Raw genomic sequence first — 13,577 nt, forward strand, 5'->3', positions numbered from 1 at the left:
TTTCTATGTGTGAGTGCTAGAGGCACAGTTAGGTGCCCACAAGCACAGTTAGGTGGTGGAAAAGCCACATAGGATGATTGAGTGAATCTAGGAGCAGATTGAGGAGATGATTGTGGAGCTTTGAGGTCATCAGTGATGTCAGTGACCTTGTATGAGGGTGCCTACTTAAGGACCTCTTTCTTCTTCATTCTATAAGCAAGTATTCTGAGTTTGTGTCCACTCTACTCTTTCTTTTCAGTATTACAACATGGTATCAGAGCCCTTTGATCCCCCTTCAGCCCATTTTTGCCACATCATCATCTTCTTCTTCATCTTCTTCTTCTCCATTTTCCTCTTTCTTCCCAAAATCTTTGAGAGCTTGGTTCTCCATCTACAAATAGCCATTGCCCAAACCCTCTGAGCTGGAAACTCCTCTAGTATGGGCGAACTTCCACCTGCAAGCAATTGAAGAAAAAACGTCTGTGGTGGCTGCCATTCTCCAAACAGCGAATTTCTTCTGTTGCTCAATACTCCCTGCATACTCCGCCATTGCCTGAGCCCTCTTAGGAGTAGATGGGCGACCTCAAGACGAAGATTTTGAGCCATTTTTCAAGTCATTTGGTTCAGTAACGAGGGAGAAATCGTCAAAACTCAGTTTCAGCCTGTAGCAACTCTCCCGGGCAAAAGTGCGCACCATTTCGTCCAACCTCTGTGCTGGACCTTCTCTGGTATATGAGCTTTCTTTTGCTTCAGAAAGCCCTCTTTTCCTTGCTTTGAAGAGTGAGCTACAAGCCCTCCAAGTTCAGCTTTTCAGTTTTGACAGTTTTGGACAAGTTTTTGAAGATGATGCTACATAAAATGCTACTCTAGCATTTCTGGTTTTTTGAAGCTTTTAATAACTTCAGTACAAGTGTGGATTCAGTTTGTTTTTGACTTGCTAGACCTGGTTTTGATTGGAAAGTGCTTATTTCACTCACTTCTATGAAGCATGTAAAAGGAAGCATCATTGTTTGAAATCTTGTCACTACTATTTGCTACATTAAATGCTTATATTTTGAAGCATTTCAGTTGTTATTCTAAGCCCTGTAAGAGAGAAGACACTACCCAATACTTGGGTTAGAGCCTCTCATGGCTTGCTTATGCAAAATATGTGAAAAGCCAAAACATAAAGCAATGTCTTGTTATGCTACAAAGGATGAAAATGCCAACCTGACTTCCTTGTTGAAGATTGCCAAAACAATGGTTGCCAAAAAGGAAGCAACTACAGAGATCTACCCTCTCATGGCATTTTTATTTGACTCCAAGTACAAGAAAAAGATGAAGGTCAGACACCTAAGATATGCTTCTCTACACAACTATGGAGATGACAAGATAATTGTTCTCATGAAGGATATGACTTTCAGATCCACTTGTTCTATCATAGCACCATCTTATAAGGCACTAGACACTGCCCATGTGGTAAGACCTTGCCTTGACATGGATATTTTGCCTCCACAAGATGAGGCATCCCATGAAGATTATGCATTTTCAATCATCTCTATGTATGCTCCAGATCTCTCTTTTATGTCAAGGTACTCAGCCTGGATAGTCCTCCAAAATGAATGAAATAAACTATTGTGTTTTTGTGTGTTTTGTAAACACCTCTGGTCACCTTATGATGTAGGCCATGTGTATGTTTTGTTCCATGGTACCTCCTACAGACATTGTGTGCATGTACATGTAGGAGAGATAACCATTGGAAGGTCTGTTTGTATCCCTTTCTGTTTACCTTACACCCAAGGGAACCCTTGCTAGCATGAGAACCTAGCCATAGATTTATCCTTGACCACCATGAGATGGCATGAGAAACTATGAGACTAGATGTATCCTTGACATAGCCTGAGGCATTTCCTTGAGGGGGGGTTTGTTGGGATATCTCAAGGTGTATGCCTCAGGCACACCTTATGTTTCTATGTGTGAGTGCTAGAGGCACAGTTAGGTGCCCACAAGCACAGTTAGGTGGTGGAAAAGCCACATAGGATGATTGAGTGAATCTAGGAGCAGATTGAGGAGATGATTGTGGAGCTTTGAGGTCATCAGTGATGTCAGTGACCTTGTATGAGGGTGCCTACTTAAGGACCTCTTTCTTCTTCATTCTATAAGCAAGTATTCTGAGTTTGTGTCCACTCTACTCTTTCTTTTCAGTATTACAACAAATCTATCTTTTTGAACGCCGCCGCAGCCCAGTGGCCTGACCACCTATCATTGTGCAACCTTTTGCTACATCTTTTTTGGCAACCATAGGTTGGCTTGGAGAGACCACCACACTAGTTTTTGGTATAATATTGAGACATAATCTATCATTCTGAGCATCACCTCAGTGTAGTCTCTGGCCTGATGACCTGTCAACACCCAGAATTCAAGATTGTCTTGGAGAGACCCCCACGCTGGTTCATGGAGTTATATATTCGTTACCTATTTTTATGTATTACAAGAGGAGGTCCATGATGACCAGTGTACTGGCAAATAGAAGGAGATCTATGATAGCCAATGTGCTGGTTCTTGGAGTTATATATTTGTGTACCAATAGAAACCAAGGATATTGTAGTCCTTCTTTCCTAGCATTTTAGTCCTCATTGTAGTAAATATAAATGAGGGCAAAAGTACAATTTATTGAGTGAAAATTGAGCGAAAGAGACTACAATGTACATCTACGTCCAATAACAGGTTATATAAAAATTAACAACTTACACCGAGCAAACATTGAAGAGAGGATCTTACATTTATAAAAACCCGGCAATTGCTAAGAGCCTTAAAGGCCAAAATATTGCAGCTAGCAACCATAACCATTCAAAATATAAAAGTTAACAACATTGCATAGTGAGAGCCTCAAATTGAACAAAAAGAGATTACATAAAAATAATAAAAACTTAGCAATTGTTGAGAGCTTTAGAGACCAAAACATTACATCTAGTGAGCCAAAGATCGTTGAGAGCCTAAGAGGCCAAAATATTACATCCAGCCATTACTGAGAGCCTCGTCTGAGCAAGAGGGAATTTGTACAACTCAGTTTTGTGCCAATCTAGCTTGTTGCATTAAAAAATTTTAGGGAGCCAAAGGAGGATACGATAAAGAGGCTGAAGACCATGCACATTTCTAAGACTCAAATTACAGCCCCCCCAACAAGTCGAGATTACTCTGCTATGAAAATACTGAGGCCTTTGTCGACATCTAGGGGGAACCCATACAGCAACGAAGGTCTCCACTAGTGCTAGCATTTCTACTCTAGGTGAGTGCAACACAATCACCTTATATGAGAAGGCATTGGGATCATAGAGCATTGAGGGGGGTGGTAGTACGCATGTTGAAGATGAGTGGTTGAGTAGCAGATGAGTAGGGGAGCAGATGAGTGATGAGAGTTGGAGGAGGGAGCATGGAGCAAAGTAGAACAGGGGCGGAAAAGGGCTGGACGAGGGGTGCGGAGCAAAGTAGCAGAGCATGTGGAGCAAAGTAGCAGAGTAAGGGCGGATAAGAGCAACGTAGTAAAATTCCAAATGCCATAGATCTTATATATATTATAAAGTTAGAGCCACCATGGTGGCTAGACCCGGGGTTCCATCCATATTGACTGCAAGCCACCGCAGTGGAATCTTAGGCGCCACCCCAAATAGACTAGTAATCATGAAGCAGATACCATGTGGTGGTGGAGCCACTCCGGTGGCTGGTAATTAACTACCAGCCTAGTGGAATCTTAGCCACGATAGACATGGTTGATGAGAGCCACTACCACCAGGCAGTAATTCCCACAAAGGTAAATCATGAAGCTCTAATCACTCATTACCATGCACTCTAGTCCTCTACTGAGCATGTGAGCCTGATGATTGGTAATTTTTACTGCACTCATAGTGATCATGCATGCTTAAGCCCGGTGATAATTGAGCGGTGGTTGGTAATTTTAATTGTCACCTTGATGGAATTGTAGCCATGACAGACATGGCTGATGACAGCCACCACCACCGGGCAGTAATTTCCCCAACAAAGTAAATCATGAAACCTAATCACCTATAATCCTTCATTATCATGCACTCTAGTACTCTCCTGAGCATGCAAGACCGGTGACTGGTAATTTACTACACTCATAATAATCATGCTCGCAAGCCCGGTGGTGGTAACTAGAAGCTAAGTAATTGTGGGCCACTGTGGTGGTTGGTAATTAACTGCCAACCCGGTGGGTCTTAGCCGCCACCACAGATGTGGCTGGGAATCTTAGATGCCACCACCTCTGATCACTCATTACCATGCAAGTCAGTATTGCCACCTTGAATTAATCAAAATTCGGGCCAACCACCACGGTGGCTCTCACCTTGACAGTGTAGTCGGGCTACAAACAACTATTCCATTCCCTTAACCATTTCATCTTCTATCCCTCTCAACCATTTTGTTCTCCCTTGCAATCGGACTACAAACTTAAGCCTCCACTATTTCATCTTCTACCCCTCTCGACCATTTCTTTCTCCCTTGCAATTGGACTGCAAACTCAAGCCTCCACTATTCCATTTCCTTCATTGTTTCATCTTCTATCCCTCTCGACCATTTCTATCTCCCTTGCACTCTTCGTGCAACTTCTATCCCCTCTCATATTGCACCCTACATAGTCTAGAAGCTCCTCACACAATCTTCCTCCCCCTTTGCAGCACATTGTGAGAGCCCTCCTCCCCTGATCTTGAAATCATGACATATGGGTGAGAGTGCTCTCAACGGAAGCAAGAACGGAAGAGGGAGAGAGAAACAGAGAGCCACACAAGTTTTGGTGGGTGCAGAACCACCTTAATCTTCTTTTTCATTCATTTATATATGTGTTTAAGTATTGTACATAACTGGGGTAAAGGCACAGTGACCTTTAACCCCCACAACCTCCCACTTAAAGGACAATATGCCTTTAAGGGAGAACAACCAGTGAGCTTACTATCCAATGCCCATCAATACACGACAATACTCAAACCGCTGACTAGGTAGACTATTTATCAGCATATCTGCAGGGTTATCATCTGTATGAACCTTGACAAGCTCCATGCACTTGTCCTCAAGTACCTCCCTAATGAAATGGTACCTGACCTCAATGTGTTTGGTCTTTGCATGAAAGACCGGATTCCGTGCTAGCTGAATCGCACTCATGGAATCATTATGAAATGTTAGTGCACCTGTATGAATCCCCAAATCTCCCACTAGCCGATCAAGACATATAGCCTCCTTGCAACCCTCTGTGGCTGCAACATACTCAGCCTACTCAGCCTCTGTGGTAGACAAAGCAACGCACTTCTGTGCACGAGACATCCACGACACTGCACCACCTGCAAAGGTGAACACATAACCAGAAGTGGATCTCCTACTATCCACATGCCCTGCATAGTCTGAATCTGTGTACCCAAGTACACGCATGTCTCCTCTACCAAAGTAGATGCACATCTCCTTGGTACCCTTCATGTACCTCATGATGCACTTAGCTACCTCTCAATGCCTCTTTCCTGGATTAGCCATATACCGGCTAACAACTCCCACTGCAAATGCAATGTCTGGTCTAGTAGCTATCATAACATACATAAGACTCCCAACTGCTGATGCATAAGGAACCTTGGCCATCATGGCCCTTTCCTCATCTGATTTGGGACTATCTGTATGACTCAGTTTCACATATGAAGGCAATGGAGTACTCACTGCCTTCCCCCCCTCCATATTGAAATGCTACAATACTTTTGTAACATACTCTTTTTGTGAAAGCCAAAGGAGTTTCCTACCCCGATCACGCTTGGTTTTCAACAAATCAAAAAAAAGTTATGGAGCGTGCCCTCAAAAGGGTGTGCATCACTTTAGCACAACATTGGAGGCCCGGCCCGTTAACCCATGCCTAATGTTCTCATTTAGGTGTGTCCTTGGGTTAAGGAGAAGCTCACGTAGTTACTTTTGAATGTTTACTTGGTTGCATGTATGTATAGAACAAAATTTTGATGATTTTGAATAAATTGCTATAAACTATAGTTTGCAGGACGCATGCTTCACATGCAACATCGCACTTGTAATGCTTTAACAGTCTCATTACAAATCCTTATTCCATAATTTTTTGCTCTCATGTTCAAGTTTGGAATTGTGCTACATCTTGAAGACAAAGTTTGCCGAATTCCGTTGAGCAATGCATAAGTTATGGGTCATGCAAGATACCTATATATAGAAAAGTCCCTCAACCTCACCAAAAATGGCTACACCCAAGCAATCAATGACCCTACATGCTAAAAACTGTAAAAAGCATAGCACGTTAACCTACTTATACCCTTTTACTTTGTAAGTGTATCTTTCCTTTCTTTTTTGTATATCTTTCTCTACTTATATTTTCTTACATATCTATCTCATGAATCTTAGCATCTAATGTAAGTTTCCTATGGTGACTATGTCAAAGAGGATGATACATTGTAGGAGGAGGACAAGACCTATAGACAATGTGAAGAGGAGCAAAGACGTGCCCAATGACTCCAATGGAATTTCCAAGGAAGGGGGATTAGGGATGATTTTTTCAAGTTAGTTTCGTTAAGAAGCTAAACTTTTATATTGGTGTCGAAATTTTGTGTGCCCTAATAAAAATAAATGTTTGAAACATTCGCCAAGATTTGAAACTTTTATGCAAAAAAATTTAAAGTTTCGCCAGGATTACACATTTTCCTTCAAAATTCAAAACAAAATATAGAAAAAAGTACTACATTATAGTAATATTGTGAAACTTAAAAAATGACCATTAAAACTTTCGCCAAGAGTTTATATTAATATATAAGCATAGATTCGATAAAAACATCCATGAGGGGGATATGACTTTGATGAGAACTCCAAGAAAGGGGGCCACAAACGAGACATCCTATTCATAGCACGCAAGTCTTCTCACACTCCTCTCGAGTCCTTGGAACTAACCAAGTGTGCCCAAATAGTAGCCCCCACATTCTTGAAGATATGCATGGGATCCAAGAGATGATTGATTTGTAACTGACCCCAATAAGGAAGCTCGTGAAAGATCGATAGCCTCTTCATACCAGGAGGAGGTTCCTCTCCATTCGCCCTCCAAGCTTGAATCCAATCACTTGCCTTCAAATACGATGGTGGTGGATCAAGCTAACCTCCACGTGTGAGATGGTCGAGTGGAAGGTATCGAGCATGACCTTCATAAACATTTTTCCTCATATGTTTGGAGTAGCGTGTAAGCGATTTCAGAGCCGGTCCACAAACACGACAAGCATGAGAAGGTTTTACTAGGTCTTATTGATCTAGTTTATGTCAGCACAGAGGATCAGGTAGCTGACATATTTGTTAGCCCTCTCTACTCTGAAGACTAACTCGAAACGCACTACTGCGACAGATTTACATGCGTAATCGAACTTCAGAACTGCGTATGAAAATTCATAGAGTAGAACAGTGATCGACAGAATCATTCATGATAAAACAATAAGATAGATGCAATAGAATATCTGTATTACACTTCTCCGAGCAGTACAACACCGTACTCTCTGATACATAACAATGTTCCTCTTCTGATCACACTGATCCTTGCTCCGATCCTCATCAATGAGCCCCCTGAATGATCGCTCTCTTCTCTTTTATCTAACCGGCACACATAACTCCTTCACGGTTGCCGTGACGGTTGCCGTGCCTCGTCAGTTCTCCGCCTGGTCCTAGAACTTCCGTCTTTTCATATCTCACTATAAACTAGATACAACGTATTAATGATAATAATCTAAGGACTCCCCCCCTAGTTCCTCTTTGCTGTTGCTGCTTTTGCCCTTAACAATATTCACAAAAGCATTGGGCGCAGAGAAGCTGCGCAAGTTCAGAGACCTGCTTGGTGTGCAGGAATTGGGATTGAGCTCGAGGGGGAGTGTTGAGATATCGAGCTCCACATTGTGGAGGTAAGTACTATAGTAGGCTAGGCTAGGTTGCCTATGGAATAGAAAGAAATAGAATATCATCTTCATATTTTAACAATGTCCCACAAACACAAGCGCATGCGCGTGCATACAGACGTGCGCGCACACACACACACACACACACACACAAAATTTTTATCCACAATCTACCTTAAATTTTCTTTTACAATTTGTTGACATCGATATAACATGAAAATTTATTTAAGATTTTTCTTGTAGTAACAGAGTCGATATAACTATATACAAAACGTTGATATTTTAAAATATAAACATTTATAGACCTTTATATAGATGGGTATTGAGATGCTTCCTTACCGATGCTTATTTTCATAGATATTTTGATGATTTTTCATATTTGTATGTTGTTTCTATCAGAATAACCATGGTACACCTTGGAATAAAATTCTTGACATACGCTTTGTGCTAAAGAGTGAAAGACTAAATTTTATTATATGCGCTATTTTGGAGAGAGACAATCTAAAATCCTTGATATACACTTTGTGTTGTCCAATTATGAACAAGACATTTAGGAAGTCGAAGGTATAGGTGTGGTTGTGGAGCAACCATGGCAAATGACAAACATCTCTTATTTAAGGCTTCTTATTCTAAAACACACTTTGTGAGGTTTAATTTTGGTATAAGGGATCGTGAAGTACTCTATGCATAAGCTCTATCCAAAGGAACTATGAGAGCTTTCTTGATCAATGCATAAAATCTATCCAAAGGAACTATGAGAGTCACATAATAATAGACGTAGGATAATAGATTTTGACATGAACAACTTGTCTAGGTAGGAACGAGTGCTCAATTAAAGTGTTTCCAAAGTAGGAAAAGCTATGATATTGATCATGGATTAATTGTGAGACTAGGAGGTAACAGTGTAACATCTAATTCGAGAAGTATAACCTCAAAATGAGAACTCTAGAGGAATCTTTCAAACATTCCCTTCTCTTCATGTGAACTTTACGTATTTTTTAAAAAGATGGCCATTTTGCACAATGTCTTTTGACAAAAGACATAAAAACCATCTTTTTTTGAAAAAAATTTGACAATGGTTTTTCAAAAAACAGGCATGAAAACCTTAGAATACAAAATCCACATAAAATACAATAATGTCTCAAACCCATGACAATATGGACCTATGCATCCAATGCAAACAAAAGGACCATGGCATGACATATTTCAAAAGTCTAATATGCTAGAAATTACATTGCTTCACAAATATACATGCCATTGATTCTACAAAAAATAGTACTCATCCTCGGATCCTATATCTTCAAATGCACTAGAGCTAAAGATTTGTGGGGTAAAAGTTGTAAGAGCCTTCCTCCAAACTATCCACTAGAACATTGTCTAAGTCAACCTAGCCAAGTTGAGATGCCACCCTCTTTTTTGCACGGCATGTCTTGGCTTTAACTTGTGCACTGCATCCAATCAATGTCTTTGGAATCTTTTGGGATAATGTTATGTATTGCGTCGCCCTTGGCAATTGCCCTGCTTGTCTCAATTGAAATGCATATATCAAAATATCTAACCCAATTGCTCAATCAATGATATCATCTACCAAGCTCTACCTTGCTTGCTTTATGCAACCAAGCTATATGCTTGATCAATGATATCATGGACCGAGTGAGCCAAAACCTTTGAAAGCTCTAAATTATTTGAGGAAAAAGATAAATTTTTTGTAGATTCATATTTTGGTACTTTTGACGTCAGAAATGAGCTCGGAAGGTCCCAAAACCCTAGAAAGGATTGCATGCATACCTTCCGATGATTTTTTGAAAATGCCCAGAGGGAAAAGCATGCGCCCATGTGGACGCATGCTTTTCCCTCTGGGCATTTTCAAAAATTCATCGGAAGGTATCCGTCCTTGTTGTCATTTTTAGGGTTTTGGGGCCTTCCGAGCTCATTTCTGATGTCAAAAGTATCAAAATATGAATCTACAAAAATTTTACCTTTTTTCTCAAATAATTTAAAGGTTTTGGCTCACTCCAATGAAAGTTTTCCATTCTTTCTATATGTGATTTAAAAAGTGGGTGAAAAGTCTCGTTTGGACAATAATGAGTAGAACATGCTATTAGGTGCAACAAGTTAAGATAATAAAAGTTATTTTTTGATAAAAATACAAAGGGCATGGGAAGTTAAAATCTTTAAGACTTTGAGAATATAGAAAATTGAAATATATTTTGCGATATAGTAGAGGCCCTTTTTAATTTATAAGCATGATGTTTGAAAAATGTATGAATTCTGTAAGTTTTTAGTTTTTGACTATGCAAAATATAGCTTTTTTCAAAAAATGTCATAATTTTTATGAAATTTTGAGGGAATCTTAAAACGGGTATCAATGTTACGTACTTGAAATAGATGTTACACTGGTAGGTTTGTTCCATGCATGCGAAGTCCATATTCTTGGAATCTACTGAAGTCTCCAACACAGTTCCCCACTCATACAACTTGGTCAACGGTCTCTTGTTTTTACTAGTTCATCTTGGTGTTCAAGGGCTCATCTTCACCTTGCATCTATGTAACATGAAGGTGGTTAATTCAAGCATCAATGCCACTTTAGTATGGGATTTGAAGTTCTTGCTCATGGCCTTCTAGATGCAAGCTAGTTGCACCTAGGACTCCATGTGTCTTGTTCCTAATGTTGCACTACAAGCTTCAAATGATGTAAAGTGCTCATGAATGCATTGTTAGCTCTTACTTCTAAACGAGCTTTCCATGCACAAAGGGCCAGTCCAAATTATGTGAAAGTTGACCTTAAGAACTCAAATCCATTCCCATTGGTTTTCATTTTTGGTTTGGAGTAAGCCGTGACAACAAGGTTCCAAGCACAACTTTTCATGCCAAATGATGTGTTTTCTAATATGGGATCGATGCTTGATTCAATACTCCCAAAATCATAATGGGTTCTGTTCTAAAGAACATTTCAATGAATATCCAAGTTGAATTACTCAAAGTTTCTCAAGAAAAATCATTTCTTAGAGTATCACTTGCATTACTCGCGTTGAAGGTAGACTAAAGCATGGAATATAACTTATTTTTCCAAGGCCCAATGGGAATGCCTAATACTATTCAAAAGTCCCAATGAGAACTCAGTTTTCCAAGGCCCAATGGGAATGTAAAAGCCCCAACGAGAATACCCATTGTCATTTTAAATCTCATGTAGTGGTTGTTACCTATGAGTGGTTATAGGTCCTAACATGATATTCTAATATATTATATTTGATTTTTTATTCAACTACTAAAGTTTTGGTAGGTAACACCATGCATCCACCTACCGATTTATAAATTATAGACGATTCCTACTGTGCGAGTGGGTATGATAAATTAATTTTCATTTGCATGTAAGTACAAAATTTAGGCTCTTAGTATGCAACAGATCACGAGGTGCATAAAAATGCAGTTGCTAACTATGCATTATGGTGATGTAGATTGTACTTTGCAATCATTGTTTATAACTAAATCCTTTTCATATATTGTTGCCACCTTTTCCTCTAGCTTTGTTCATACTCCAAGAGTGTTTCATGTTCCCCCCAGGCTTGCACTCATGGTTGAGACTTGCTTGGTTCAATCATTATAGGAGGCCATTATGTTGACTAGGAAGGTAGTGTGTCAACCATCTTGCCTAACACCCTCTTAGTACTCTTATATTTCTTGGGAGCTATGTTGACTCGTCAACATATACAAAGATATTACATGTAAGACCCATAGTATGGAGTTCGTGGCAAACCCTAGAGGCTTGTCAAAAAAGTTTAAGCAAACCAATGAGGAATTGGTGATGAATTGGTGCAATAGCTTTGTCTATGCATGTTTCAGAGTTGGCCATTGAGAGTCATTTGTTGAATTGATTTGAGTTGGGGCGAAAGCATTCAACTCAAGCATTGTGTCAATGATGTCGAGAGATTAGGTCCCACTGTTGCTTATTGCCCCCACTGCATAAATGCCACTTCGTGCCTCAATTTTTTGATGCTTGCACGGTTCCCACTAGCCGCCTTGACTATGAAGATGCTACAATGTGGCCTTGTCGAAGATTTGAAAAGGCATTTCAAGGCTCTTGTGATTTGGGTCTATTATAGCCAAACTGTATTACAAGTTTTTTAATAATTCGAGCTTATTTCGTAGGTTTTCTTTTCTTTTCTTTCCTTTTTTTAAAAATAACGAAATGCCAGGTATATTAGAGGGGTGGTCAACCCTGCAAAAAAAAGATCTATACAAAAATTGGCCCACGGTTGACAGAACGTCCAGCGCTGCAAGCGGCCTACTTCCTGATAAAGAACCACCGCACTTCCAGAAGGGCTCGGCTTAGGACCGGCTCCTTCAGGTGCAGCACCAAACTGAAGTCTCTAAGGTTGGTCCCTGTAACTTTTTCTTGAACACACCTTTTTGTGTGCAGAAGAAGCTGGAAGAGAAGGCTCCACAGCGTCCCATGGAAGGCAATGAAGGCGTCGAAGCTCCAAGGGGGGCTTGGACTCCCAGACATCCACAGGAAGAACACAGACCTGATCTGCAAATGGCTCCCCCAACTCTTTTCAAGCGATGCTCCCTGGGTGGAGGTAGGACTGCTTGTCGAAAGGTAAGGGTGGCAAGGCCGGGAACTGGCCGCGAAACTGTCATGGCATGATAAATTAACAGGTCAGCTCTGATTACTAGGCTAGTCAACGAGTCGGCAGCCTAGTAATCAGAGCTGACCTGTTAATTTAGTAGGAAAGGTCTGAGAGGAGATGCCAGCCTCAAGGAGGGGATCTGGTGGAGCCGTTCGCCGAGCATGATCTACAGAGAGCTCGTAGCAGGCGGACTGGTTGTCTGCGAGCACAAATATGGACTGAATCTAGGCGAAGCGGACCTCATAAGAGTCATGGAAAGGACTGGCCGACGAACACAACTAACTCAATTGAAGTGGGAGTTTTATGGAAGATTATGTATCAGTGGTGGCTTCCCATGAGAGGCGAACTAGCAAAAAGGTTCCAAGATGACCCTCACTGCCCGCTGTGCGAGAAGACTATTGCATTCGTGCGCCTTTTGGCACAGCTTGGAGCGTGCGGTGCGAGACTCAGGGCTATCCAAGTTCAGCATTCGTGGCCAATGGAAGGCCTCAGTAATGCCCTCGACCCTGGCAGTCGGTTGGGAGACATGTAACTCGCAGGTTTTCTTGTTAGATATGGGTGAGTAGGTTGTGGGGAAAATTGCTCGGGAAATTTTTTCCCAACCAATCAAAATAAATATGCTCTCCATGTCAGATGGCTTTTGCATCTCAAAACATACATATTTGTTCGATTTTACAACAAATCACTCAAATCTTAACCAATATGGGAGAAATGTGAGCCAATTTTTCTCAATTTCAAACAATGCAAAATACACTAGAATTAAGAATGCTGCTTGAGCATTTGGAGAGAACATGTTTCCTAGTAGACAAGCGAAGGTGACATTTAATGGCATTGTCCTCATAGCAAGTGATTGGTGACCTCATCTGTTGTATCACCATCTTCTTGGCGAGTGCTTTGGAGTAACCCCTAGATATCCTTCAAGGTTTGTCATTAATGCCAATGTCAAGGTTACCCTTAGCTCCAGCACAGATTTGTTGGCATAGTCTCCACACAGTGTGTGTACTCGTCTCACAGACATTGGGGTGCACAAAATCTCCATGTACGGTTTGCT

Source organism: Dipteris shenzhenensis, chromosome 23, assembly GCF_047967505.1.
Source record: "Dipteris shenzhenensis isolate YYH24624 ecotype China chromosome 23, Dip_SZ_1.0, whole genome shotgun sequence".
Lineage (NCBI taxonomy): Eukaryota > Viridiplantae > Streptophyta > Polypodiopsida > Gleicheniales > Dipteridaceae > Dipteris > Dipteris shenzhenensis.